Source organism: Chaetura pelagica, unplaced genomic scaffold (genome assembly GCF_000747805.2).
Source record: "Chaetura pelagica isolate M959 unplaced genomic scaffold, ChaPel_1.0 scaffold40, whole genome shotgun sequence".
Classification (NCBI taxonomy): Eukaryota; Metazoa; Chordata; class Aves; order Apodiformes; family Apodidae; genus Chaetura; species Chaetura pelagica.
The window spans coordinates 3,074,920-3,099,792 of NW_009952160.1; the positions used below are offsets into that span (position 1 = coordinate 3,074,920).

A 24,873-nucleotide genomic window follows, 5' to 3' on the forward strand; every position below is an offset into this window, starting at 1 on the left:
TGGACATTTGTTGCAGCTGGGGAGATCCCAACCATCCCAGCAAAGTTACAGGAGAAGAAGCTATGGAGTGACAACCCTTTCTGCAGGTCACCACCAGTTCCACATCCTCACACTATTCCTCAAAATTATTTTTCTCTCTCCTGTCAAACTAAGTCATTCCTATGTCTTTCTTAATAGCTGGGATAGCTCAGGTCTAAAACTGTGCCTGCAGGTGCTGTGTATACAGTAGTTCTGGCATGTAAATATGGATGAAAATGAGCAATTACATGTTTTCATAGAATCATAGAACATTTTGACTTGGAAGGGACATTAAAGGTCACCTAGTTCCAATCCCGCTGCTTGGGCAGGGACACCTCCCACTAGATCATGTTGCTTGGATCCCCATCCAACCTGGCTTTGAACACTTCCAAGGATACGGCACCCACAACTTCCCTAGGCAACTTGTTCTAGTGTCTCACCACTCACCTGAGGAATGTATTCCTAATGTCTAACCTAAATCTACCCTCTTCCAGTTTTGATCCATTGCCCCTTGTCCTATAACTTTAAGCCCTTTTAAAAAGTCCATCCCCAGCTTTCCTGTAGCGCCTTCAGGTATTGGAAGGCCACTATGAGATCTCCCTGGAGCCTTCTCTTCTCCAGGCTGAACGGCCCCAATTCTCTCAGCCTTTCTTCATAGCAGAGGTGCTCCAGCTCTCAGATCATAGAATCATAGGGGTTGGAAGGGATCTCGAAAGATCATCTAGTCCAACCCCCCCTGCCAGAGCAGGGTCACCTAGAATACATCACATAGGAACATGTCCAGGCGGGTTTTGAATGTCTCCAGTGAAGGAGACTCCACAGCCTCTCTGGGCAGCCTGTCCCAGGGCTTTGTCACTCTCACAGTAAGAAATTTTTTCTGATATTCACCGTGAACCTCCTGTGCTCCGATTTGCACCTATTACCCCTTGTCCTATCACTGGTCATCACTGAGAAAAGCATAACTCCATCTTCCTGACACTCACCCCTTACATATTTGTAAACATTGATGAGATTATCATCATGGACCGATTCTGAACTTGGTTCAGGAGATCCATGTCCTTCTTATGTTGAGCACTCCAAAACTGGACACAATGCTCCAGGTGAGGTCTCATGAGAGCTGAGTAAAGGGGGAGAATCAACTCTCTTGACCTGCTGGCCATGCTTCTTTTGATGCAGCCCAGGACATGGTTGGCTTTCTGGACTGCGATTACACATTGCTGGCTCATGTTGAGCTTCTTGTCCACCATCACCCCCAAATACTTCTCCTCTAAAATATTTTCAACACATTCTCCAAGAAACCTCTATTTGTTCTTGGGATTGACCCAACCCAGGTTCAGGACCTTGCACTTGGCCTTGTTGAACTTCATGAGGTTAGCATGGGTCCACCTCTCCAGCCTGCCAGGGTCCCTCTGAATGGCCTCCCTTCCCTCCAGCGTGTTGGCCTCACCAAACAGCTTGTTGTCACCAGCAAACTTGCTGACAGTGCACTGGATCCCACTATCCATGTTACCAATGAAGATGTTAAATCACACCAGTTCCAGTACCAACCCTTGAGGAACATCACTCATCTCTGGTCTCCATTGGAACACTGAGCCGTTCATCACAACTCTGTGAGTTCAACCATCCAGTCAGTTTCTTAGCCAACAGGTGGTCCATCCATCGAATCCATGTCATTCCAGTTTCAATACCAGGATGTGGTGAAGGACAGTGTCAAAACCTTTGCACAGGTCCAGGTAGATGACATCTGTTGCTCTTCCTTTGTCCACCAATGCCATGACCTGTCACTATAGAAGGCCACCAGATTAGTCAGGCAGGATTTGCCCCTGGCGAAGTCGTGTTGGCTGTCACCAATCACCCCTTTGTTGTTCTTGTGCCTTAGCAGAGCCTTCCGGAGGATCTGCCCCATGATCTTGCCAAGCACAGAGGTGTGGCTGGCTGGTGTATGGTTCCCTGGGTCTTCCTTTTTTCCCTTCTTGAAAATGGGAGTTATATTTCCCTTTTTCCAGTTGGTGGGGATTTCTCCAGACTGCCAAGGCTTTTCAAATATGGATAGAGGCTTTGCAACTTCATTGGCCAGTTCCTTCATGAGCCATAGATGAATTCGGTCAAGTTCCATGGACTTGTGAATCTTCAGGTTCTTCAAATGGTCATGAATCTGCTCTTCTCCCTCTGATTATTTTCGTGGCCCTCCCCTGAAAACACTCCAACAGGTCCACATCCTTCTTGTGTTGGGGTCTCCAGAGCTAGGTGCAGTATTCCAGGTGAGGTCTCACCAGGGCAGAGTAGAGGGGCAGAACCACCTCTGTCAATCTGCTGGCCACACTTCTCTTGATGCAGCCCAGGATGTGATTGGCCCTCTGGGCTGCAAAAGCTTTTCTTCCACTAGTACACCCAGCTCTTTTCCACAGGGCTGCTCTCTAGCATGTCTTTCCCCAGCCTTTATTCATATCTCTAGTTGCCTCAGCTGAGGTGTTGAACCTCATGAAGTTCACCTGGGCTCACTTCTCCAGCTTGTCCAGGTGCCTCTGGCTGGCATCCTGTTCATCTGGCATATCAACCACACCACCCAGCTTGGTGTCATCAGCAAACTTGCTGAGGGTGCTCTCAGTGCCACTCTCAATATCACTAATGAAGATACTAAACAGCACTGGCCCCAGTACAGACACCCCAAGGGACACCACTTGTCACCATTTTCCATCTGGACATCGAACTATTGACCACCACCCTCTGGATGTGGCCATCCAGTCAATTCCTTATCCACTGAACAGGCCACCCATCAAATCCATATCTTTCCAAATTAGAGAGAAGGATGTTGTGGGGGACATGTCCAAGGCCTTGCAGAAGTCCAGATAGATGACATCCACTGCTTTTCCTTTGTCCACTGATGTAGTCACTCCACTGCAGAAAGCCACTAGGCTGGTCAGGCAGGACTTGCCCTTAGTAAAGCCCTGCTGGCTGTCCTGAATCACCTCCTTTTCCTCCATCTGCCTTCTCAGAGCTTCCAGGAGGATCTGTCCCATGATCTTCTCAGGCACAGACGTGAGGGTGACAGGTTGGTAGCTCCTGGGATCCTCCTTTCTACCCTTTTTAAAAATAGGTGTAATGTTTCCCTTTTTCCAGTCACCATGAATTTCACCTGACTGCCATGACTTTTCAAATATCATGGAGTGGATTGATGACTGCATCAGCCCAGTTCCTTCGGGACTCTGGGATGCATCTCATCAGGTCCCATAGACTTATGCATGTTCAGGTTCCTCAGGTGATCCCAAGCCTTGTCTTCAGTTAAAGAGGGAGGGAGGGAGTTCCTCCCACTACTCTCCACCTCGAGGTCCTTCAACTCAGGAGGCATGAGGAGAGAGGTAGCCAGGGAAGACCCAGGCAGAAAAGTCATAGAGAACCTCAGCCTTCTCCCTGTCTGTTGTGACAAGTTTGCCATCCTTGCTCACCAGAGGGAGACACTTTTGTAACCTTCCTTTTCTGGTTGGTATGCCTGTAGAAGCCCTTTTTGTTATTCCTTGCATCCCTGGCCAGGCTCAGCTCCAGCCACACCTTGGCCTTCCTGACTCCACACCTGCACGACTGGTGACTTTCCTGTGGTAATTAATTGTGAGGGGCACTCTAAAGGCACCACAGTGTGTTACTTGCCTCAGACACGTAAGGAGATGGTGCCTTATGAGCCAGCTAACCCAGGTAGGTTTTTGTTAACCATTCTTAACCATTCCCTGGCTGAACTGTACACCTGTGCAGCAAAGTATTTAAACACATGCTACCATTTAAGCCTCAGAAGGAAGTCTCAAGGCTAATCATGTGCTTAAAGTACTTGGCTGATGCTATGTTAAGATGGGATATTGAACAACAGATCAGAACTTCAGAGGTGTTTTAATGCTTAAGACATGTCAGTCATATAAGCAGGTTGCTTTTAGTATGTTTAAGAAATTGAGGTTATCTTCTCCAAGCTCAATATTTCTGAAATCAGTGCTGTGGATTTCAGAAATAGGAATTAAATACATTGTAGTCTTAGAGCTACCAAGAAAGTGCAATTTTCAGCAGTTTTGTTTTCCTGGCTCTTCAAAGCCATGATTTTCACTGGATGTCCATATCTCCTAGATCTCCTTTTGCTGGGAATGAAGCCACAGTCTTTAACACAGTTTACAGGATAAATTCTGCTTCTGGGTAGATTAACTCCTGGTGGGGTTCTGCACTGCATGCAGCTAGGGGCAGTTTTTGGGCTGAATACAGAGTGAAATCCTTTCCTGTGGGAAAATGGTGCCATCTCCCTTCAGGACATCAGAAATTGAGAAACTGAGCAGATTTTGATCAGTAGGTATGCAGAAATGTCCTGGAAGCCAGGGGAAGCATCAGGAGTAGAAACATACCTTGCCTTAGCTGCAGCCAAACTGGGGATTTTGCAAGCAAATAATATTTACTTTTTAGTGAGTGCACAACTATGTTTCCTCAAAGGACTCTAAAAAATTCCATCCTTGTGATAATATTTTTGCTTTTTTTCTCGACTAAATTTCCTAGTTGTGTATCATTACAGGATGTGAGAAGAAAACTAGAAACTTACACATACAAACAGGCGCACCACATAGACCAAAGGTCTCGGCAAATTTCCAAAAGTATTGTGTTGGGCAGTTCCTTTTCAGCTGTGAAAACAATCTCAGTCCTGAAATTCTGCCATACAATCATAAGATAAAAAGTCTCATATGACCCTTCTATGTCTGGAAATAAATTGTCTTTAAGAAATGTATCCTTGCATGAAAACAACGACAAAAAACCCCACTTGTATCTGAAATAAAAGCTGTTAAAAATATAATAATTATATTTTATTCTTTTAGTAGTACAAGCTGTTTGGTACTGAGTACATAAAAATGTTGATCTGAAGGACTCAACAGTTTTTACAGTCTTCTTCAGTAATTTACCCTGATTAATTTTAAAAAGATGGGTGAAAATTTTTATTTCAAAGACACCCAGTTTCTGCTAAGGCTGATATTCTGCTGGAAACTAGGTTGTGTGTCGCTAATATTCAAATGGCTTTTGAAGATCAATTGTAAAACAAAATTTGGAGCAAGCTGTAAAAACTGATCTTTGTATACACATGCCAAATATCTTTTGAATAATTACATAAAGGCTAGGAAAAAAAATGCATTGTATTTAAAAAGCAGGAATCCAATCACTTGAAAGGAAAAAAAAGTATAGTATTTTCTACTAGCTAATAAACAATAATGCCTTTTGAGAAACTATTTTAAGCTATGTGCAGCATAAAACCAGGGTTATTAATCCAATATAATGTAACATTGTTACTAACTATGCAGCACATATATGTGCTATGCTTCATTCCTGTGTTTCAGGCGCAACTTTGTTTAAAGATTAATGACAACTTATTAAAAGCTGCTAAGAAAAATCTTTGAATAAAAATTTTCTAGTTAACACACAGCTGATACATAAAATTAGAAAATTCATTTAATGTAAGCAGGACAATATATAGCCCACTCTTCATAATCTGGCACTGCTATCAGCCTACTCAGCTAAACCTTTGGAAGAGTGTACTGCCATATATGTTGATTTAAAGACTGGCATGCTGGCACATAAATCTGCAAATAGCAGACTGCAAATAGACCAGCTATAAATTTTAGAAGTTCCTTTATAAAGAAAAGCTCAGTGTTATCCAGATGGAATAGCAGAGTTTTATTAACAGGGAACTAGAGTATAGATAATAACTGGGCCTTAATCAAAACAATTTTCCATGTGCTCTCTCTCCTTTACTTACCTGTCTGTCTTTTTTTTTAGTTATATTGCCTTTTTTTTTCTTTCTTTTTGCCAGATTTTCAGTATGTAATGAAAGGGAATGTGAAAAAATAAAACATGTACATTCCACAGTTCTGAGTAACTTATATTTTCCCACTCAAATTTTATAATTACATTTATAAAACAAGCAATAGTAACAGAACTAAATCTTATTAATCTTGTCTGACAGGCCACATCTTCAGCATTTATGTTGGAGTACTTCATGTTAAACTCAGATGAAAACTGCCATGCTTTGTGTACTTGTTATGCTAGGTAAAAAGAAGAGCACAAGAAGAAAACTTAAAACCAGAAAACTAACAACACCTTCCTCCACCAGCATTATCACTGACTTTCTTACCTGCACTAGTAATAAAGAATTGCCAAAATCAAGCATGAAAAACTCAGATGTCAAGCTTGTAAAATTATGACACAAACTTATGAAATGTGACCTCTTGAAAATTAGTATATTTTCTTTCTGGTTTGCAGCCAGCAAGACTCCATGTTTTCTGCAAGTCTGAAAGCTGAAAACATCTTTTTAAAATGAAAGCTGACCTCCTCAGTTAACTGCCTGGCTCAATGAGCCAAGGCTTTAAGAAAAACAGAATACCATGAGACACATGATGAGATCATGAGAGCTGGCTACTCTCTTGAAGCAGTCATAAAAGCAAATAAAATTCATTGAACTTCCATCTTAGTGAACTATTTGTTAGAGGAAAGAAATTACATAAATGACTTTACCTTTGGAAATCCCCCATCCCTTCGGCTGGTTGGAAAGGTTTTCTGGCTTACCCAGACTGTTAAATTTTGTTGATAAACCTGTAGTGACATAAATATATACAGTTTCTTACTAACAAAGATTAATTAAATGCAATCAAATTGTGTTCACATGACAGATCACATTACTAAAACTCAAAGTCTAATGTCAGTTTAGCTCAGCCCAGAGACCTAATTGTAGTTTATTCTCAGTACATATTTTTGAGAACCCATGACATTAAGACCTGTTCCTGGAGTATTTCAACTGTTTATGGCAATCTGCATTCAACAGGCTTTTAAAAAGAGCATAGTATGTTTTTTTTTTTAAATCTCCTTAAGAAATTCTGTATAAGAGGATGTCTGTAGTAACAAACTTACCAAGGATACTGTGAAACCATTTTCTTCTGCCAGAAGTTACTGGCAAAAGACTGTTTAATGAAGATTATTACCTTTGCTGATGACTGCAAGAGACAAGGGCAACACACCTTTGATAATCCTTTCACAATGAACTGTGAACTAGAACTTCATACTTTCTAAGTTCATTGACACAGCTATAATTTTGTGTTAACACTCTGGTTTAGACATTGAAGGAATTCCAATGCATTATAAAAGATATATCATGAAATAGGTGGCAGCAGGATTCAATGGTTAAGGTACTGGTTTATGATTGCTATAGGAAAATTTTACTATGGGTAAGATCTGAAGCCAGCCACTGACTACAGTGGGAAGCTGGAGTGTATACATGCCAGTCAAATACACTTCTGTTATAGTGAATCTGAGCTGAAAAACCTCCTGTGCTTCAGTTTCTCAGCTTCAGGATGAAGATCAGAGCATTTATTTATCTTCTCAGTAAACATTGAAGTGGTCAGGTACAAGTTGCAGAAGATGCTGAAGATCTTAAGTTTCTTCTCCTGCTGGGTCTGCCTCCTGGGCTTTTAGGGTTTTTGTGAATTGAACTCTTTCTGCACAATGCCTGAATGTCAAACTGTCAGTGTTTTGAGCTGAACGTCATAAATTACACCATTCAAACTTGTTTGCACTTTTGAAACCAAGGCTTGCCTTGTCACTTAAATTCCTTGTGGACCAGCTCTAGTCATCTAGTTACTATTGCATTTATATTGAAACCTAAGGAATGCTTTCTTTTCTTTTTCTACATGTTGACTCTTAGTTGTCACAACTGGACTAGATATAGCTTGTAGAATTTACCAGAAGATTACTTGAAACACCTTCCCAAGAGAAAATCCAGAATTCTACTACAAAGCAGAAAACAGTGATGGAAATGTAAAATATGCAGTCTAAGGTGACGCCTGCTCTGATACATTCTCCCATGGTTTCTCACAGTACCCTCTACTGATTAAATAATCAGATTTTATTTCATATTTTGGATTAGTTTACTGTATTATCCCAGACAAGCAAGTTAAGCTCTCTGGGTAGGACTGACATGGAATAACTAAGACACAGAACAGGGCATTCTGTGAATTCATTAGTGTTCACACTCAATATTTGACTCCAGATTACCTACTGCTACTTTTTTTTTTTTTTTTTTCCCCTAGAGTAGGCTCTTTTCTCCTCTGCCCAACAAACTATGAAACCTCTTTTTTGCTACTGCAGAGGCTCTGTTTAACCAGCATTTCAAAACTCAGAGGCCGGTTATTCGATTTTAAGCCTTGTCCTCTTTGAGAACAATAGTAGGGGAGCACAAACTTCTGTTCAATTTTAAAACAGATGTATAAAATAATTTTAACAGAACTGGACTAAATCTAATGTATCAGTCACATCAAAACACTGAAATTAATTTCTTGCTACCCATTCTTTATTCCTGGATTTAAGGCATACTTAGTAATACGAGCACAGTCCTGTTAAGGTTTGTATAGTTAAGAAATGAGTCCCTGTTCACCAAGTCTCATTCAAAACTTGCAGGAATGGAATTCATCCATAGTCTGGATTTCATCTTAAGGAAGACCAACTGCTCTGAGTCCATCAGCAACCACCTTCTGAGAAATTTCAGATACCTCCTTTATCATATAAACCAACACTCTTGTGGGGGGAAGAGGGAGGAAATGGAAACAAAAAGGAAATTACAACAAGTACTCTAGAACTTCCCAAATCCAAACAAAAGGTGATAATCTCTAGTAATTCTGCACTAGCCTACCTAGGAGATGAAGAAAGAAAAGAGGACAAACTTTACTGTATGGATTAGCAATCTAATAGCAGACACAGATGGCCATGTGCTGAGGAACAGGGAAGTAAAATGATAAGAGGTATGTGGTGAAGAAAAGGAAGGAAAAAACATGCTTTTCCACCCCTCAACTGTGAGGACTGGAGATCCTACATGTCTGCAGTGCCTGATCCAAGATAGTGACTGGCCATGCTACCCAGGTCCCTGGGGATGGGCCATATAAGCCAGAAAGGAATGTTTCTTCTCATTTCTGTACCTGTATTCCTTTAAAGCAGAATCATAGAACCATAGAATGTCTTGGGTTGGAAGGGACCTCTAAAAGTTATCTAGTCCAACCCCCATACAATAAGCAGGGACATCTCACACTAGAACAGATTGCTCAGAGCCCCATCAAGCCTGACCTTGAATGTCTTCAGGGATGGGGCTCCCACCACCTCTCTAGGCAACCCATTTCAGTGATCCACCACCCTCATATTAAATAATTTTTCCTAATGTCCAATGTAAATCTACACTTTTCTAGCTTAAAACCATTACCCCCTCTCCTATTGTTACATGCCCTAGTGACCAGCTCTTCCCCAGCCTTCTTAGAGGCTTTTTTCAGGTATTGGAAGGTCTTCCCTTCTTCAGGCTGAGAGAGTTTTGCACCACTCTGTGCTGCAGTGACACAAATCAATGTGCTGATCTCAGCGTGAGATTTTCTCTCCAAATTGAGTCCTGATGCACTTTCATTTGGGAGAAGGGGGAGAAACAACACAAAAAACCCCCAAAACTGGTAAGACTGATTGATATGATAAGTTGAAACAGCTATAACTCTGCCAGTTGGTTGTTTTTGTTTTGTTGCTTGGGTTTCTTTTAAGTTTCTTAGTTACCAGCTGGTTTGAGCCTTTCCCATTCTACCACATGCTTCTCAATTCCCCAAATGCCTCTGCTATAAAAAGTGCTCCTTATAACCAGCAGCCCACCTTCACAATCCAAATGCATAAACAGAAGTACTTACTGAACTGCTGCTGGAACACCAAACAATAAATTATTTTTCAAAAAACTAAGGAAGGAAAACTTGTGTCAGGATCAAGGAATTTCTTTCACTGCAAATGACAAAATACTGCTTCCACATGGAGCAGTTTAGTTGGGTGGCAATTTTTCAATTAACCTTGTCTTCTGACTCTTTTGGAGAGGGCAATGACAGGGATACCTGAATCTCCCCTCTTTAAGCTTCAGACCATTGCCCCTTGTCCTCTCACTACATACCCGTGTAAAAAGCCCTATCCCAGCTTTTCTGTAGGCCCCCTTCAGGTACTGGAAACTTGCTATAAGGTCACCACGGAGCCTCCTCTTCTCTAGGCTGAACAACCCTAACTTCCTCAGCCCGTCTTCATAGGGGAGGTGCTCCAGTCCTCTGATCATCTTTGTGACCCTTCTCTGGACAGGAGGAGTGCTATGTCCTTCTTATGCTGGGGACTCCAGAACTGGACACAGCACTCCAGGTGGGGTCTCACCAGAGCAGAGTAGAGGGGAAGAATCACCTCTCTCCACTGGCTGGCTGTGCTTCTTTTGATGCAGCCCAGAACATGGTTGGCTTTCTGGGCTGCAAGTGCACATTGACAGCTCATGTTAAACTTCTGGTCCACCACTATCCCCAAGTCCTTCTCCTCTGGGCTGTCTTCAATCCTTACTCCTCCCAAACAGTATTGATGCTTGGGATTGCCTCAACCCAGGTGCAGAACCTTGTACTTGGCCTTGTTGAACTTCATGCAGTTTGCACAAGCCCACTTCTTCAGCCTGTCAGAGTCCCTCTGGATGGCCTCCCTTCCTTCCAGTGTGTTGAATTCACCACACAGTTTGGTATCATCAGCAAACTTGCTGAGGTTGCACTCAATGCCACTGTCCATGTCACTGACAAAGATGTTAAGTAACACTGGTCCAAGTACTGAACCTTGAAGAACATCACTCGTCACACATCTCCATTTGGACATTGAGCCATTGATCACAACTCTGGGTGTGAGCATTCAGCCAGTTCCTTATGCAACAAGTGGTCCATCCATCAATTCCATATTATTCCACTGAATGTCATGCAGGACAGTGTCAAAGGCTTTGCACAGGTCCATGTAGATGACATCTATTGCTCCGTCTCTGTCCACTGAGGCTGGCACCAAATTAGTCAGGCAGGACTTGCCCTTAGTGAAGCATTGTTGGCTGTCACCAGCCACCCCTTTGTTTTTCTAGTGCCTTAGCAGGCTTCTCAGGAGGGTCTGCTCCAAGAACTTGTCAGGTAGAGAGGTGAGACTGCCTGGTCTATGGTTCCCTGGGTCTTTTTTCTTTTCTTGAAAATGGGGATGATGATTCTGTGTTTCCAGTCAACAGGAACTTCACCAGACTACCATGATTTCTCAAATATGATGGACAGTGGCTTTGCAACTTCAGCTGCCAGTTCTTTCAGAAGTCACAGGTGAATCCCATCAGGTCCCATGGACTTGTTCACCTTTAGGTTCTTTAGGTGGTCTCAAACCTCCTCTTCATCTACAGTGGGAGGATCCTCCTTTTCCCAGTCCCTGCCTTTGGTTTCGTAACATGGGGGGCATGACCACAGTCCTTGCTGGTGAAGACTGAGGCAAAGTAGTTATTGAGTGCCTCAGCCTTCTCTACATCTTGGACGACCAGCTCTCCTGTTTGCATCTGAAGTGGGTCCACATTTTCTCTACTCTTCCTTTAATCATTAATGTTCCTATAGAAATGTTTCTTATTGCCCTTAACTTCCCTTGCCAGATCCAATTCTCTCTGTGCTTTTGCTTTCCTAAACTGATCTTCTTCTAACTTCCTCTACTTCTCTATACTTCTTCCAAAGTATCTGGCCTTGCTTCCACCCTCTGTAAACCTCTGTACACCAACAGTTATCCTCAATAACCTGCCTTCACATTTTCAGTACACTGTCAGGGCAGCAGGTTTTTCTATCAGTCCTACTCTCCTCATCAGTGCCATGAACATTAAAAAATTAGTGTGCAGGGCAGGGGAGGCTGGGGGTAGGGGGAAGAAGGAATAATTTCACTTGGTTAATTCCACAGAGTAAATAAGGTTGATAAACGGTTTGAGAAAACTGATGGAGAATCACATGATCATTCCTCCTTCTGGCTGGGATTGCTACAAGTGACCAACCCTTTTGGTGAGACTTCACTTGCCATTACAGTAAAAATTAATATGTGGCAGTATATCAGGAGAACATGGCAGGAAAACTGCACACCTAAACTTGCCTTTAACTTCTGTGCATCAGCATCCTTTGCTGGCTTTGCCTTTTCATGGGGAGTATATGCTGCTTTTTATTCCTTTCCATCTGATGACTCAAACTCACAATCACATAGAGATGAAAAAGCCTAAATGAGACAAGTATGCTGTTCCTTGCATCAAGATAGTGACTGGCCATGCTACCCAGGTCCCTGGGGATGGGCCATATAAGCCAGAAAGGAATGTTTCTTCTCATTTCTGTACCTGTATTCCTTTAAAGCAGAATCATAGAACCATAGAATGTCTTGGGTTGGAAGGGACCTCTAAAAGTTATCTAGTCCAACCCCCATACAATAAGCAGGGACATCTCACACTAGAACAGATTGCTCAGAGCCCCATCAAGCCTGACCTTGAATGTCTTCAGGGATGGGGCTCCCACCACCTCTCTAGGCAACCCATTTCAGTGATCCACCACCCTCATATTAAATAATTTTTCCTAATGTCCAATGTAAATCTACACTTTTCTAGCTTAAAACCATTACCCCCTCTCCTATTGTTACATGCCCTAGTGACCAGCTCTTCCCCAGCCTTCTTAGAGGCTTTTTTCAGGTATTGGAAGGTCTTCCCTTCTTCAGGCTGAGAGAGTTTTGCACCACTCTGTGCTGCAGTGACACAAATCAATGTGCTGATCTCAGCGTGAGATTTTCTCTCCAAATTGAGTCCTGATGCACTTTCATTTGGGAGAAGGGGGAGAAACAACACAAAAAACCCCCAAAACTGGTAAGACTGATTGATATGATAAGTTGAAACAGCTATAACTCTGCCAGTTGGTTGTTTTTGTTTTGTTGCTTGGGTTTCTTTTAAGTTTCTTAGTTACCAGCTGGTTTGAGCCTTTCCCATTCTACCACATGCTTCTCAATTCCCCAAATGCCTCTGCTATAAAAAGTGCTCCTTATAACCAGCAGCCCACCTTCACAATCCAAATGCATAAACAGAAGTACTTACTGAACTGCTGCTGGAACACCAAACAATAAATTATTTTTCAAAAAACTAAGGAAGGAAAACTTGTGTCAGGATCAAGGAATTTCTTTCACTGCAAATGACAAAATACTGCTTCCACATGGAGCAGTTTAGTTGGGTGGCAATTTTTCAATTAACCTTGTCTTCTGACTCTTTTGGAGAGGGCAATGACAGGGATACCTGAATCTCCCCTCTTTAAGCTTCAGACCATTGCCCCTTGTCCTCTCACTACATACCCGTGTAAAAAGCCCTATCCCAGCTTTTCTGTAGGCCCCCTTCAGGTACTGGAAACTTGCTATAAGGTCACCACGGAGCCTCCTCTTCTCTAGGCTGAACAACCCTAACTTCCTCAGCCCGTCTTCATAGGGGAGGTGCTCCAGTCCTCTGATCATCTTTGTGACCCTTCTCTGGACAGGAGGAGTGCTATGTCCTTCTTATGCTGGGGACTCCAGAACTGGACACAGCACTCCAGGTGGGGTCTCACCAGAGCAGAGTAGAGGGGAAGAATCACCTCTCTCCACTGGCTGGCTGTGCTTCTTTTGATGCAGCCCAGAACATGGTTGGCTTTCTGGGCTGCAAGTGCACATTGACAGCTCATGTTAAACTTCTGGTCCACCACTATCCCCAAGTCCTTCTCCTCTGGGCTGTCTTCAATCCTTACTCCTCCCAAACAGTATTGATGCTTGGGATTGCCTCAACCCAGGTGCAGAACCTTGTACTTGGCCTTGTTGAACTTCATGCAGTTTGCACAAGCCCACTTCTTCAGCCTGTCAGAGTCCCTCTGGATGGCCTCCCTTCCTTCCAGTGTGTTGAATTCACCACACAGTTTGGTATCATCAGCAAACTTGCTGAGGTTGCACTCAATGCCACTGTCCATGTCACTGACAAAGATGTTAAGTAACACTGGTCCAAGTACTGAACCTTGAAGAACATCACTCGTCACACATCTCCATTTGGACATTGAGCCATTGATCACAACTCTGGGTGTGAGCATTCAGCCAGTTCCTTATGCAACAAGTGGTCCATCCATCAATTCCATATTATTCCACTGAATGTCATGCAGGACAGTGTCAAAGGCTTTGCACAGGTCCATGTAGATGACATCTATTGCTCCGTCTCTGTCCACTGAGGCTGGCACCAAATTAGTCAGGCAGGACTTGCCCTTAGTGAAGCATTGTTGGCTGTCACCAGCCACCCCTTTGTTTTTCTAGTGCCTTAGCAGGCTTCTCAGGAGGGTCTGCTCCAAGAACTTGTCAGGTAGAGAGGTGAGACTGCCTGGTCTATGGTTCCCTGGGTCTTTTTTCTTTTCTTGAAAATGGGGATGATGATTCTGTGTTTCCAGTCAACAGGAACTTCACCAGACTACCATGATTTCTCAAATATGATGGACAGTGGCTTTGCAACTTCAGCTGCCAGTTCTTTCAGAAGTCACAGGTGAATCCCATCAGGTCCCATGGACTTGTTCACCTTTAGGTTCTTTAGGTGGTCTCAAACCTCCTCTTCATCTACAGTGGGAGGATCCTCCTTTTCCCAGTCCCTGCCTTTGGTTTCGTAACATGGGGGGCATGACCACAGTCCTTGCTGGTGAAGACTGAGGCAAAGTAGTTATTGAGTGCCTCAGCCTTCTCTACATCTTGGACGACCAGCTCTCCTGTTTGCATCTGAAGTGGGTCCACATTTTCTCTACTCTTCCTTTAATCATTAATGTTCCTATAGAAATGTTTCTTATTGCCCTTAACTTCCCTTGCCAGATCCAATTCTCTCTGTGCTTTTGCTTTCCTAAACTGATCTTCTTCTAACTTCCTCTACTTCTCTATACTTCTTCCAAAGTATCTGGCCTTGCTTCCACCCTCTGTAAACCTCTGTACACCAACAGTTATCCTCAATAACCTGCCTTCACATTTTCAGTACACTGTCAGGGCAGCAGGTTTTTCTATCAGTCCTACTCTCCTCATCAGTGCCATGAACATTAAAAAATTAGTGTGCAGGGCAGGGGAGGCTGGGGGTAGGGGGAAGAAGGAATAATTTCACTTGGTTAATTCCACAGAGTAAATAAGGTTGATAAACGGTTTGAGAAAACTGATGGAGAATCACATGATCATTCCTCCTTCTGGCTGGGATTGCTACAAGTGACCAACCCTTTTGGTGAGACTTCACTTGCCATTACAGTAAAAATTAATATGTGGCAGTATATCAGGAGAACATGGCAGGAAAACTGCACACCTAAACTTGCCTTTAACTTCTGTGCATCAGCATCCTTTGCTGGCTTTGCCTTTTCATGGGGAGTATATGCTGCTTTTTATTCCTTTCCATCTGATGACTCAAACTCACAATCACATAGAGATGAAAAAGCCTAAATGAGACAAGTATGCTGTTCCTTGCATTCCCCTCTTCATGCAGCACATGAATTAGCAAGTTTATTCATTAGGGTTTTTTTGCAGAACTTGTTCATCACTTCTTCAATTTTTGTCAGTTTCACAAAATAGGATTTCATCTGCTCCCTCCCTACACAACATAAGGAAGTGACCTTGCAATTTGTGTTTCTAGATTTTAAGTACAAAACTTCTCATATAAATCCATATGAACCCATTGCTTCATTAATTGCTCTTAAAACTTCTGTTCTCCAGATTACAAAGTGTTTGCTCTTAGGTAGTCTCCTACCTTGGCTCCTCTGTACCAGCTTCTTCAAAAAATTCACTCCTGTACTCATCCATGCTATATAGGCTGCTTCTTTATGTATGTACTTACAGAATCCCATGGCATATGTAAGAAAATCATTGGAATGACTGTGGGCTCTACTGATGCAAAGACCCTTAGTGCAGGAAAGGAGGCTCATAGATATGAAGTACTTAAGAGCAGGCAAGTTTTTCCCAGAGGTCTCTCATGCGACTACTGGCCTCCAAAACTGTGCAAATACAGTGTTGAGGAGGGGGGAAGTATTGAGTATACAGTGAGAACACTCTTGCTAAATTCTTTAGAAGGTAACAGAAACTTTAGCTGTCTTCTGGCATACATGATTGAATGAGGTTAGTTACAGAAAACACTTTCTTTTTCCCTGGCAAGGAATCTTCCCTATACCACCTGTATGTAATGCAATTTTTAGGCAGAGAGATCAATTTGCACTTTTCTGCACCAGTCAGGATGAATCTCACTCATGTGCTACAAGTGCTCTCATGCTGCTTTTTACTTCACTCACATGCAAAAAACATTCCAAAGCTTTGTTAGTATTTACAGCACATAATGAAGAGAAAGAGAAAAAGAAATCAAGTGGTCCATTGTGAACACTGTCATAAATGCTTATACAGATTCTGGCTAAATTCATTAATTTATCCAAGATGCTTATTACCAGAGTACCAAACTTCTTGAAACAAAAATAAATGTAATTATTCCAGAACAATAGTAAGAAATAAATGTATATTACATAGAAAGTTCCATTAACCAATAAAATTACTGCAAACTACTTTACATACATTTCTGTAAAATATTACAGAAATTGAAATAACCAGATGAACCCACCAGAAAACCAAACTCAAAACCCAGCACCTTTTCCATTTATTTTTGTTTGCCTCTGCAGTACAATGTTTTTTGGTTTTGTTGTTGTTTTTGTCTTTTGTTATTTTATATACCACGCACACACAGGAAAACAACAGTAACAAGTCTGAGAATCAAAAGAGCATTTGGGCTTTCAGTCAGTTACATATGCATTTGTAATTTACTCTTCAAGTGGAACAGGGTAATGAAAAGTTTGATTACTAACCATTTATATCTACACCTAACAGAGCAGAACAAGACATGGAACCAGGTTAGTTCAGACAGTCAGGTGAACACACAGCATGACAGCAAAAATCAGGACCAAAGGCTGTACAGCTAAGTTCTTCAGCAGTTTCATACTCAACACTGACATATTATGACAGGAAGAGAGGATGAAGAAAAGCGGTATGGTCATAGGCTGACCAAAAAGTCCTTTTAGCACAGTCTCCTCACTCTGCTGAGGTTTCATTGTAAGGGAAAGACCAGTGAGAACAGTAATGAGTAGGGGAATCCTTAAGAAAGAATAAAGAGACAACCCAGAATAATGCTTCTCCTGTGGCATCTCCCAGTTCCCTCCTTCCGATTTTGGGGTATATAAAACGTATACACCAAGCTGAATCCCAAAACATCTTACATTTTTCAATTTCCTATACATTTTCTAAATTAATGGCCTGAATACTGTGACTTACAGAAGACTTAGTACACTGCTTTGGGCAAAATTTTTTTTGTTTGTTCAATTTTGTTTAAATTTCTCACACATACCAGAAAGATGACCAGAAATCCAACAAGTGATGGTGTTCTCCCTGTGGTGGCAAGTTCACTGCCTCTGCCAACTGCTATCCTGAAAAGCTCAGCCACAAAAGCCCTTCTCTTCATGAGATACTAGTCTCTTGCCCAACGAGCATATTTCAGGGAAGCATGTATTAAAGCCCCTGTAGTAATCTTGGAAATGGGAGACAGAACCACTTTGTACAGCCAGTATTTAGCTCATTAAAAGAGACGTAATGACCACAGCTGATGATATTGTAACAGGTGCTTGAAAGCATTATGATACATTCACATGCAGTCACCATATTACCAGCACTTAGTACCATTTAATGTAGCTTAACTGATACTCCAAACACAAAACCACAAACTCTAGCATGTGTGTTCTGTAGGCTGAAAGTATATAAAATATCCATGAGTTCTGAGACTCAGCTAATGAGAAGACACAAATGAAAAGAAGTTTTCTTGCCAAGTATTGTTTCTTGGTTTTGTTCACATTGCCTTATACAATTACTTAGCTGAAAAATTGAGAGGAAGGCCATTTACCAGTATTTAAAGGGAGTTTTCTTCTGCCAGCAGAAATAGAGATATTTAAACTCATACTCTTGCATGATGGAGATTCATCACAGATAGATTCTTCTTAAAACAAAGCAGGAAGATTTGTTCCTCTCTAACTTAGTCTTTTTGAGTAGGTCTGATGCTACTGTGTGCTTTGTAAACATCAGTGCTGTAAGAATTCAAGAGTTCTTTCTGAACTGTACATATTAGGCCAAAGCTCATACGACCTTCAGTGAGAACACATGAATTTCTTTTAAGTTTTTCTACTTACACACACACACACACACACACACACACACGCACACACACATATATTCTTTGTGAAGGCTTTAGACCCCAAAATGTGTAAATCGATGTAATGACCATAGTGTTACAAGGTGTATATTAACTCCTATTTCTGCTTTTCCAAGATTTCAGCCTTGGTGAAAAAAAGTTCAGTAAAGATTTGTCCTGGACAAAGTATTATGTAAACCTCTCATTCCATGTGTCAACACAGTTCTGTTCTGGTAAAGTATGCTGGTGCACAGCTACAAAATTTTAGCACCCAGAGAGAGCATGTTTGTGACTGGGTAGAAACACATGTATAGAGAGCTTTTGTCTTTTAATGTGCATATGAACTGTTCCACCGAAATATCCACAATATCCATTAATAGTCTTTGGACAAAAATTACTTTCTTTTAAACAGCACTTCAAAGTTTTCTAGCCATAATTGAGTAAAAGTGTTTTTTTCCTGCAAGGTTGGAGTGCTGACTTGGTAGAGGTATTGCAAAAAGTGAGTTTGCATTTCTGGTTATTTATTCTGTAAGATGGAAAGGCTTTAATTTGCCTTAAGTTTTCAGGAATCAAGTAGCATTGATCAAACTGTACCAAATGTCTTCTTCATGCACAATACACAAGTATAAAAAAAAAAGCAAAATATATATGATCAGATAGCCAAAACTGCTTAGCTTACATCCTTCTTAATTACTCCTCTTGACCAAAGAGATCACCAGAATAGAAGAGGATCTGAAACAGTCCTATAGCTCCTATGAATTTCTGAACTACCATAAAGGAGATTCCAGTTCCAGACTTGATAATAATAAACAAATAAGTAGGAGTTTTCTCATGCCATACCAGGAGCTGCATTTGTCTAGTCCATATCTAGTACTAGGTTGTACACAATGTCTCATCCTAGTATCTTGTTCTTGGTAAGTCATTGGAGCACATAGAAGGTTCAAAATAATGCCTGCCTCTGCCAGACCAATCCCAGGTTCCATTCTCCACAGATAACCCTAAAGTTAGAAACAGCTGTTCCAAGTAAGGCGAAGTCATTTTATAGACACAAAAACCTGCAGAATGTGTAAAGACATCTGCATACAAATCACTGGAAAAAGGTTTGTAGTGGCTAAATTGGGATGAAATCTTAAATACAAACTTTGCCTCATAAATAACTTCAGTTAATTTAAATTGTTCTAAACACTTCCCTACAAGCTGTAAAGAAGGTAATGAAAGAGTGATTTGCTTTTTCCCTCTTAAACCAAACGCAGGTTGTAACTTCTATACCTTTGACTTAATGAAGAAAAGTTTATACCCTGACTGTTTTTTCTCCAAAAGGCCATCATCCCATTTCTCTCTTTTTTTGCAAATGAGACTATGAATGAAAACGATAGATAGAATAACCTCAAAACAGACCCAATTCAGGCAAGGACACACTACAGAAGCGTTCAGCCCAAATGGCCTCCAGCTGGAGCCTTTTTGCTTTGGGATGACACAGCTATACCATACAACACTTAGCCTAGAGATCCCATATCACTAAAAAATGAAGCCAACTCATTATGATAAGTCAGAAGTAAATTACTGAGCTGCTCTAGAATACCTTCTCTTTACTTTCAGGTAGGTCAAAATTCAATTATTAAGGATGTATCTGTTTATTGATACACTTTTATTGGTGTTCTTAAAGTACCTGTACTGCAAACACTCAGAACTGAAGACCAGAAATGAACTGCAATGCAAGCAGGGGAAAAGAGAAACACCTGAGTGCTTTAGAAGCAAACAAACAGACCAAATAAAATGCCTGTTTAATTTCTTACTTCAAAAACAAAGCATTTATCATTTAAAAAAAAGCCAAACCAAACCAACCAACCAACTAAACTTTCCTAGTTTTCCTAGAAGTCCTCTTTGAGGTCACAGAAAACTGGAATTTATACTTTCTTACCCTCACTCTTCTGACAAGATCCTTTATTTCAATTACTGGATCACATAGGCCAAATAAATTTTTTAAACAATTATTTGGGGTTTTTGTTTGTTTGTTTGCTCGGGGGGGTTGGTTTGTTTTTTTAGTTAGAACCTCTCTTATTTCCTTAATTAGCACTAAAATTTAAATTTGTATTTTATGAAATGCACTGTTTTCCATGGAGGTGATATACAGGAATTCTAGCTTTTCAAATAAAAATAGCTATTTACATCACCTCAGATTCTTCAACATTACAAATAAATATAAAAGTGTTTTTTTTTCCTTCAGGGAGGAAATATATTACACACAAGTAAGGATAGATCCTCTAATGGCAAGTGTTCTTGTGTGAGATAGCTCAAAATGTCCATTAAAATATAAGAAGAATAAAAATTATGCTCTTCTGCCTTTCTATTTATTTAAATTATTTAGTAGTTATTATACAGGTCCAAGAGAGAATGAACCAGGTATAAGGAGATCATAATTCCAAGTCTAGTAAGAGTAGAAAAAGCATTGAAAACGAACCTGCTAAGTTACTTGCTTTTACTTGCAAGCAGTTTATGAAACATTTTATGGAGTATGAAAACTAAGAACTAAGAAGCTAAGACAGTGAAGTTAAACCAAGAATTCACTTGTTCTCACTCAACAAGTTTATTCTAGTTACTCTTAATTTTACTGTAAACTCAACTAAATTATTAATGAACTTTCAGTTTAACAAAGGAATAAGCAGACTATTTCCCCCCATTTTTTTAAGGTTTAGTTCAGCCTTGTGGAATGTAACAACTAAATTTTCACGGACCAGTGAGAGCAGGATAGAGTTTTGCATATGCTATATGCTATAATATGGTATATTAAAAACAAAGCAAACACCTTCTTAATAATGTATTTCCATGTAGAAAACGTTGATACATAAGGAGGACATCTTCATCCAAATTAGAGTGGCTAAGGAGACACTTGCAATAAATGCACGAAATATGCCATAGACAAGTGGATCCACTACTGCATGGAAAGTGAATCAGTGGTCTGATTTAAGACTACATTCAGTGTTACTGTGCCAAAAGTGAAAGAAAGGGAAGAAAAAGGTGATGGCAGGGAAAGAGACTATGCCAAGTACCACATCTTAAACAACCTTGCAAGTTGAAGCAAAACCTCATACTTTTTATATGAAATTTTTATTAACAGTCACAAAAAAGGGGGGAATTAGGCCTTTTCATAAGGAATAAAAACTTTTCAAAAGAGCTAAATGAGATATTTATTTATACTGTAAAGCTAATAATAGGACTAGATGGGTAACTACATTTTATGTTTTGCATTTGGATAGTTCTAAGTTGCATTTTAAGTGCTGGCCTAGAGACTGGCTTTACAAAACTGGTTTTCAATTACTACTACTGTAACTTTGCTAGATTTATAGAACCATCTGCTGGTGAAAATCAGTGGGTATTTTATGTCTAAATAAACTTAAAATAATATTTTGTTCCATAAATATGCATGTATTTTACATAGCAATCTGCATGCCATCAGAAAATGTGGGTTGATTGTCACCTTGGTGCTGGTAGGAAAACATTTGCCTTATCTGACATTTCACAGTTGTGTGAACAAAAGGGATTTTAACATTATTTCTATTCACAATTTAAGTGAATCATTTCCCTTTTAATTCCACACCCCCAACTATTATTTTATACACAGATGAGCAAAGCACTTTGATGAAAGTAGGTTCCAGAATAGACTAAAACTCCAGAATTTGCAAGTTTATTTTTGCTGCTAGGAATGATATAAAACATGGAGCCAAAAAGGAAAAAAAAAGCCTTTATAACAGATTACATGTTTGCTTATTTTAAACATCTTTTGACTATCCTTCCTTCCCCAAATCAAAACAACCTCAAAGTGTCAAACAGACAGAATATAATTAAAGCAATGAAATTAACACAATCTTGCTAAGAGCATCTCCCTGAGAACCTCACACTTTGGAAAATATTCTGTGCTAGTGCACACCCTATGCAATGCTAATTCAGACATTCTACTGCCCCCCTGCCCTCCAATTAACATAATTTTGACCATTATGTTAGCATACAGCACCCAAAACATACCACATTTCTGTCAGCACATGTATTCAGATATGCCTCAATGACAGCTGCAATCTTCAATCCAGAATGCTATATGACTACAAAGCATCTAATCTAATTCTGCCTGTTTTGTGTACTTTAACAATTTTATTTGTTCTGCTGATTCTGAGACAGTCCTTCTCAGAGAATACCATATTTAGAGAATATTTAGATGTATAATGTTTTATCTTTAAAATTAGGCATTTGTCAGCAGTAGTATCTCAGAGTATAAGAAATGGCCTTTAATCAGTAAAAACAAAAACACAACACTGAAGGAAATGGATCATTGTTGAATTTCATCTAACTGCCTGTAAATTCATTTAGGCTGAGGCCTAGACATTTTTTGCTGGAACATATTTGTATCACAAAGAAAGCTTAACCTTCTGAAAAAAATTGCCAAATAACAGGAAAATTTAGTTTGCACGTTCTGTGCTTCCTTGATAGACTAACATTAAATCAGCTGCACTTATTAAATGCAATGACCTATTTCTTCTGTTTGAGAGGAAGGTGGCAGGGCTGAAAGGACATGATATTGTTTTGTTCACATGTATTTCTACATGTGTTATGATGTGTATTTTTCATAATACTTAATAACTTAAATACTTGTTTCAATTAAATAAGCCTTATTGCACAAAGAGAGATTTCAGATTTTTATTCAAAAAATGTAAGAAAATCAAAGACTGAACATAAGGAGGTTTTGAGTACATCAGTCATTGTAAAGCAAATACCCACAGCCTCAAAAAGTACATCGTATTAAGGTCGTTATTTATAAACAATTATTGGGGATGGGGAAAAAAAGAGGTTTGTATTTATAAAAAAAAATACTGATTCTTTTCTAAATCTTACCATTTTTAGATTCTGTTAAGTCTTGGGATTGCAGTTTCTCTCAAGTAGCACAAGGAGAGTGATCTGAAAACAATTAAAAAAATTAAAAATGAAAAATAAAAAAAAAAGAGTAATTTCAACTGTCACAATATTGAATAGGTATTTTTTGCCAGTGTTAACAGTGGGTGAGCCCAGTACAAGCTTCTCTGGTTAAGACGAAAGCCATGCAAATTATTTGAACCACATGTATGCTCGTATATCATGCCTCTCTTCACTTCAGTGGTCTGTAGGCTTAAATATAGGACAAAGGAATCCCTTGTACCTGGATTTGCAGAGCCCTATGCTATTCTTAGCACTTGGTACATCTCTGAAAAGCACTATACCTAACGGCCAACACACCTAGAAGTCAGTGAAGAGGACAAAAAGCCACCATGCTATGCTTACTGTAAAGGTGGTCCATTGTTCCCAGGCACGCTACAAAGTGTGGTTTCTTTGCAACCAAGAAACAGTGTCAGGCTTTCACAGTGTAATGGCCCAGAGAGTAGGTATTTTTGGAAACGGCACTGCATTACATAACCTCCAGTTTTCTCTCTCTATTCCACACACCCCCCTATTTTAAATGGAGAGAGAAAAAAACACAGTAGGTCCTACCTCATTAAATGGTGCCTTAAATTACCGCTCTCTTAATTGACTGAATTTGTAGCATAACTCCTTTATCAGTTCTCATTCAGTGACAAAAAGAAAAGTTCTCTTCCACTGATTATATATTTCTTACTGACAGTGTGTATGCATGAAATATAATTAGGCATGAGTCATGTGTTTGCAGACAAACACATCTATACATATAGGATTTAAAACTGCAAACCCTGTATCTATAAATGGACAAAGAAATATTTGAAAGAAAGCACGTACGTCACTAAATGTTCACCAAAATACATTTGGGTTTGTGTTGGTTTTTGTTGTTTCGTTTCTGGGTTGTTGTTTTTTGGTTTTTGTTTTTTTTCTCAAAAGAACCACCCAAAATTTAACTGCTGCACATGCAAAAATGCAGAAGGCTGTTGCGAGAATGACTGATTTCTAAAAATAAACCCCAGCAGCCTGGGAGGAATCCAGTGTCAGGGTGGAGAAGAGGGAGATTCGTTTTATAAGGGATAAGAAAAGAGACGAAAAATCAATCATAGAGCCTTCTATGCATGCTAAAAATGCAAGATGCGTTAGGTTCAAAAAAGCATTTTAATATTTTTAGAGTGCAAAAGGAATTAAAAAAAAAAAAAAAAAAGGAAACAGATTTAGAAAGCCACTTCTCATCTCCCCTTCCATGTGTGCAGAAACATTCCCAGCCTAGAAATTCAGCCTTAAATCATAAAGAAAAAGAATTAAATACATATACTGCACGTTTTCTCATCTTCTTTAAGAAAAGATGTTGGGAAATATGCACCTAGAGGGGGAAAGGCAAGCTGCAGCAAAGTCCAGCTAAGGACAAAAGGAAATGAAAAGAAACAAAGAGAGAGAGAGAGAGAGAGAGGAGAGAGAGAAAAAAAGTATTAATTACAAAAAATAAAATTATTTGGATTGGAATTGCATATACTTACAGACAAAAGCCCCCGGTCCCTGCTCACTTTCTGTCCTTTCTACATGATCTGAAACACAAATGTGGATTAAAACAGGGCAGCATGCTACAGAAGGGAATTTATAGTTGGGGGAGTGGAGAGAGGGTGGGGGGTGTGGGGAAGAGAGACTGCACCTCTTCCAAAGTGCTGCCTTGGAGGAAAAAAGAAAAGGCGGTGGGGGTGGCTGGGGGAAAGTCTCTCTCCCGCTCTCTCAGGCTGGATTTTGGTTGCCAGTGCTGGTTATACTGAACAATGAGCTAATTCTGATGGCAACTGGCTGGCTGCCAGCTCCCCCCCCAC

The 24,873-nt window shown here is 40.3% G+C and overlaps 1 long non-coding RNA gene across 1 annotated transcript in view; it reads right to left on the bottom strand.

The window, feature by feature from the left end:
- The window catches only part of LOC104397266, a 26,755-nt gene extending 1,977 nt beyond the window's left edge, over window positions 1-24,778 (bottom strand). Inside the window, exons 1-3 of the long non-coding RNA XR_719883.1 lie at window positions 24,556-24,778; window positions 22,985-23,047; window positions 6,544-6,621 (exon numbers count right to left, since the gene is read on the bottom strand). This is a non-coding gene — a long non-coding RNA (uncharacterized LOC104397266). The remainder of the gene's footprint in view (window positions 1-6,543; window positions 6,622-22,984; window positions 23,048-24,555) is intronic.
- Window positions 24,779-24,873: the final 95 nt, after the last annotated feature.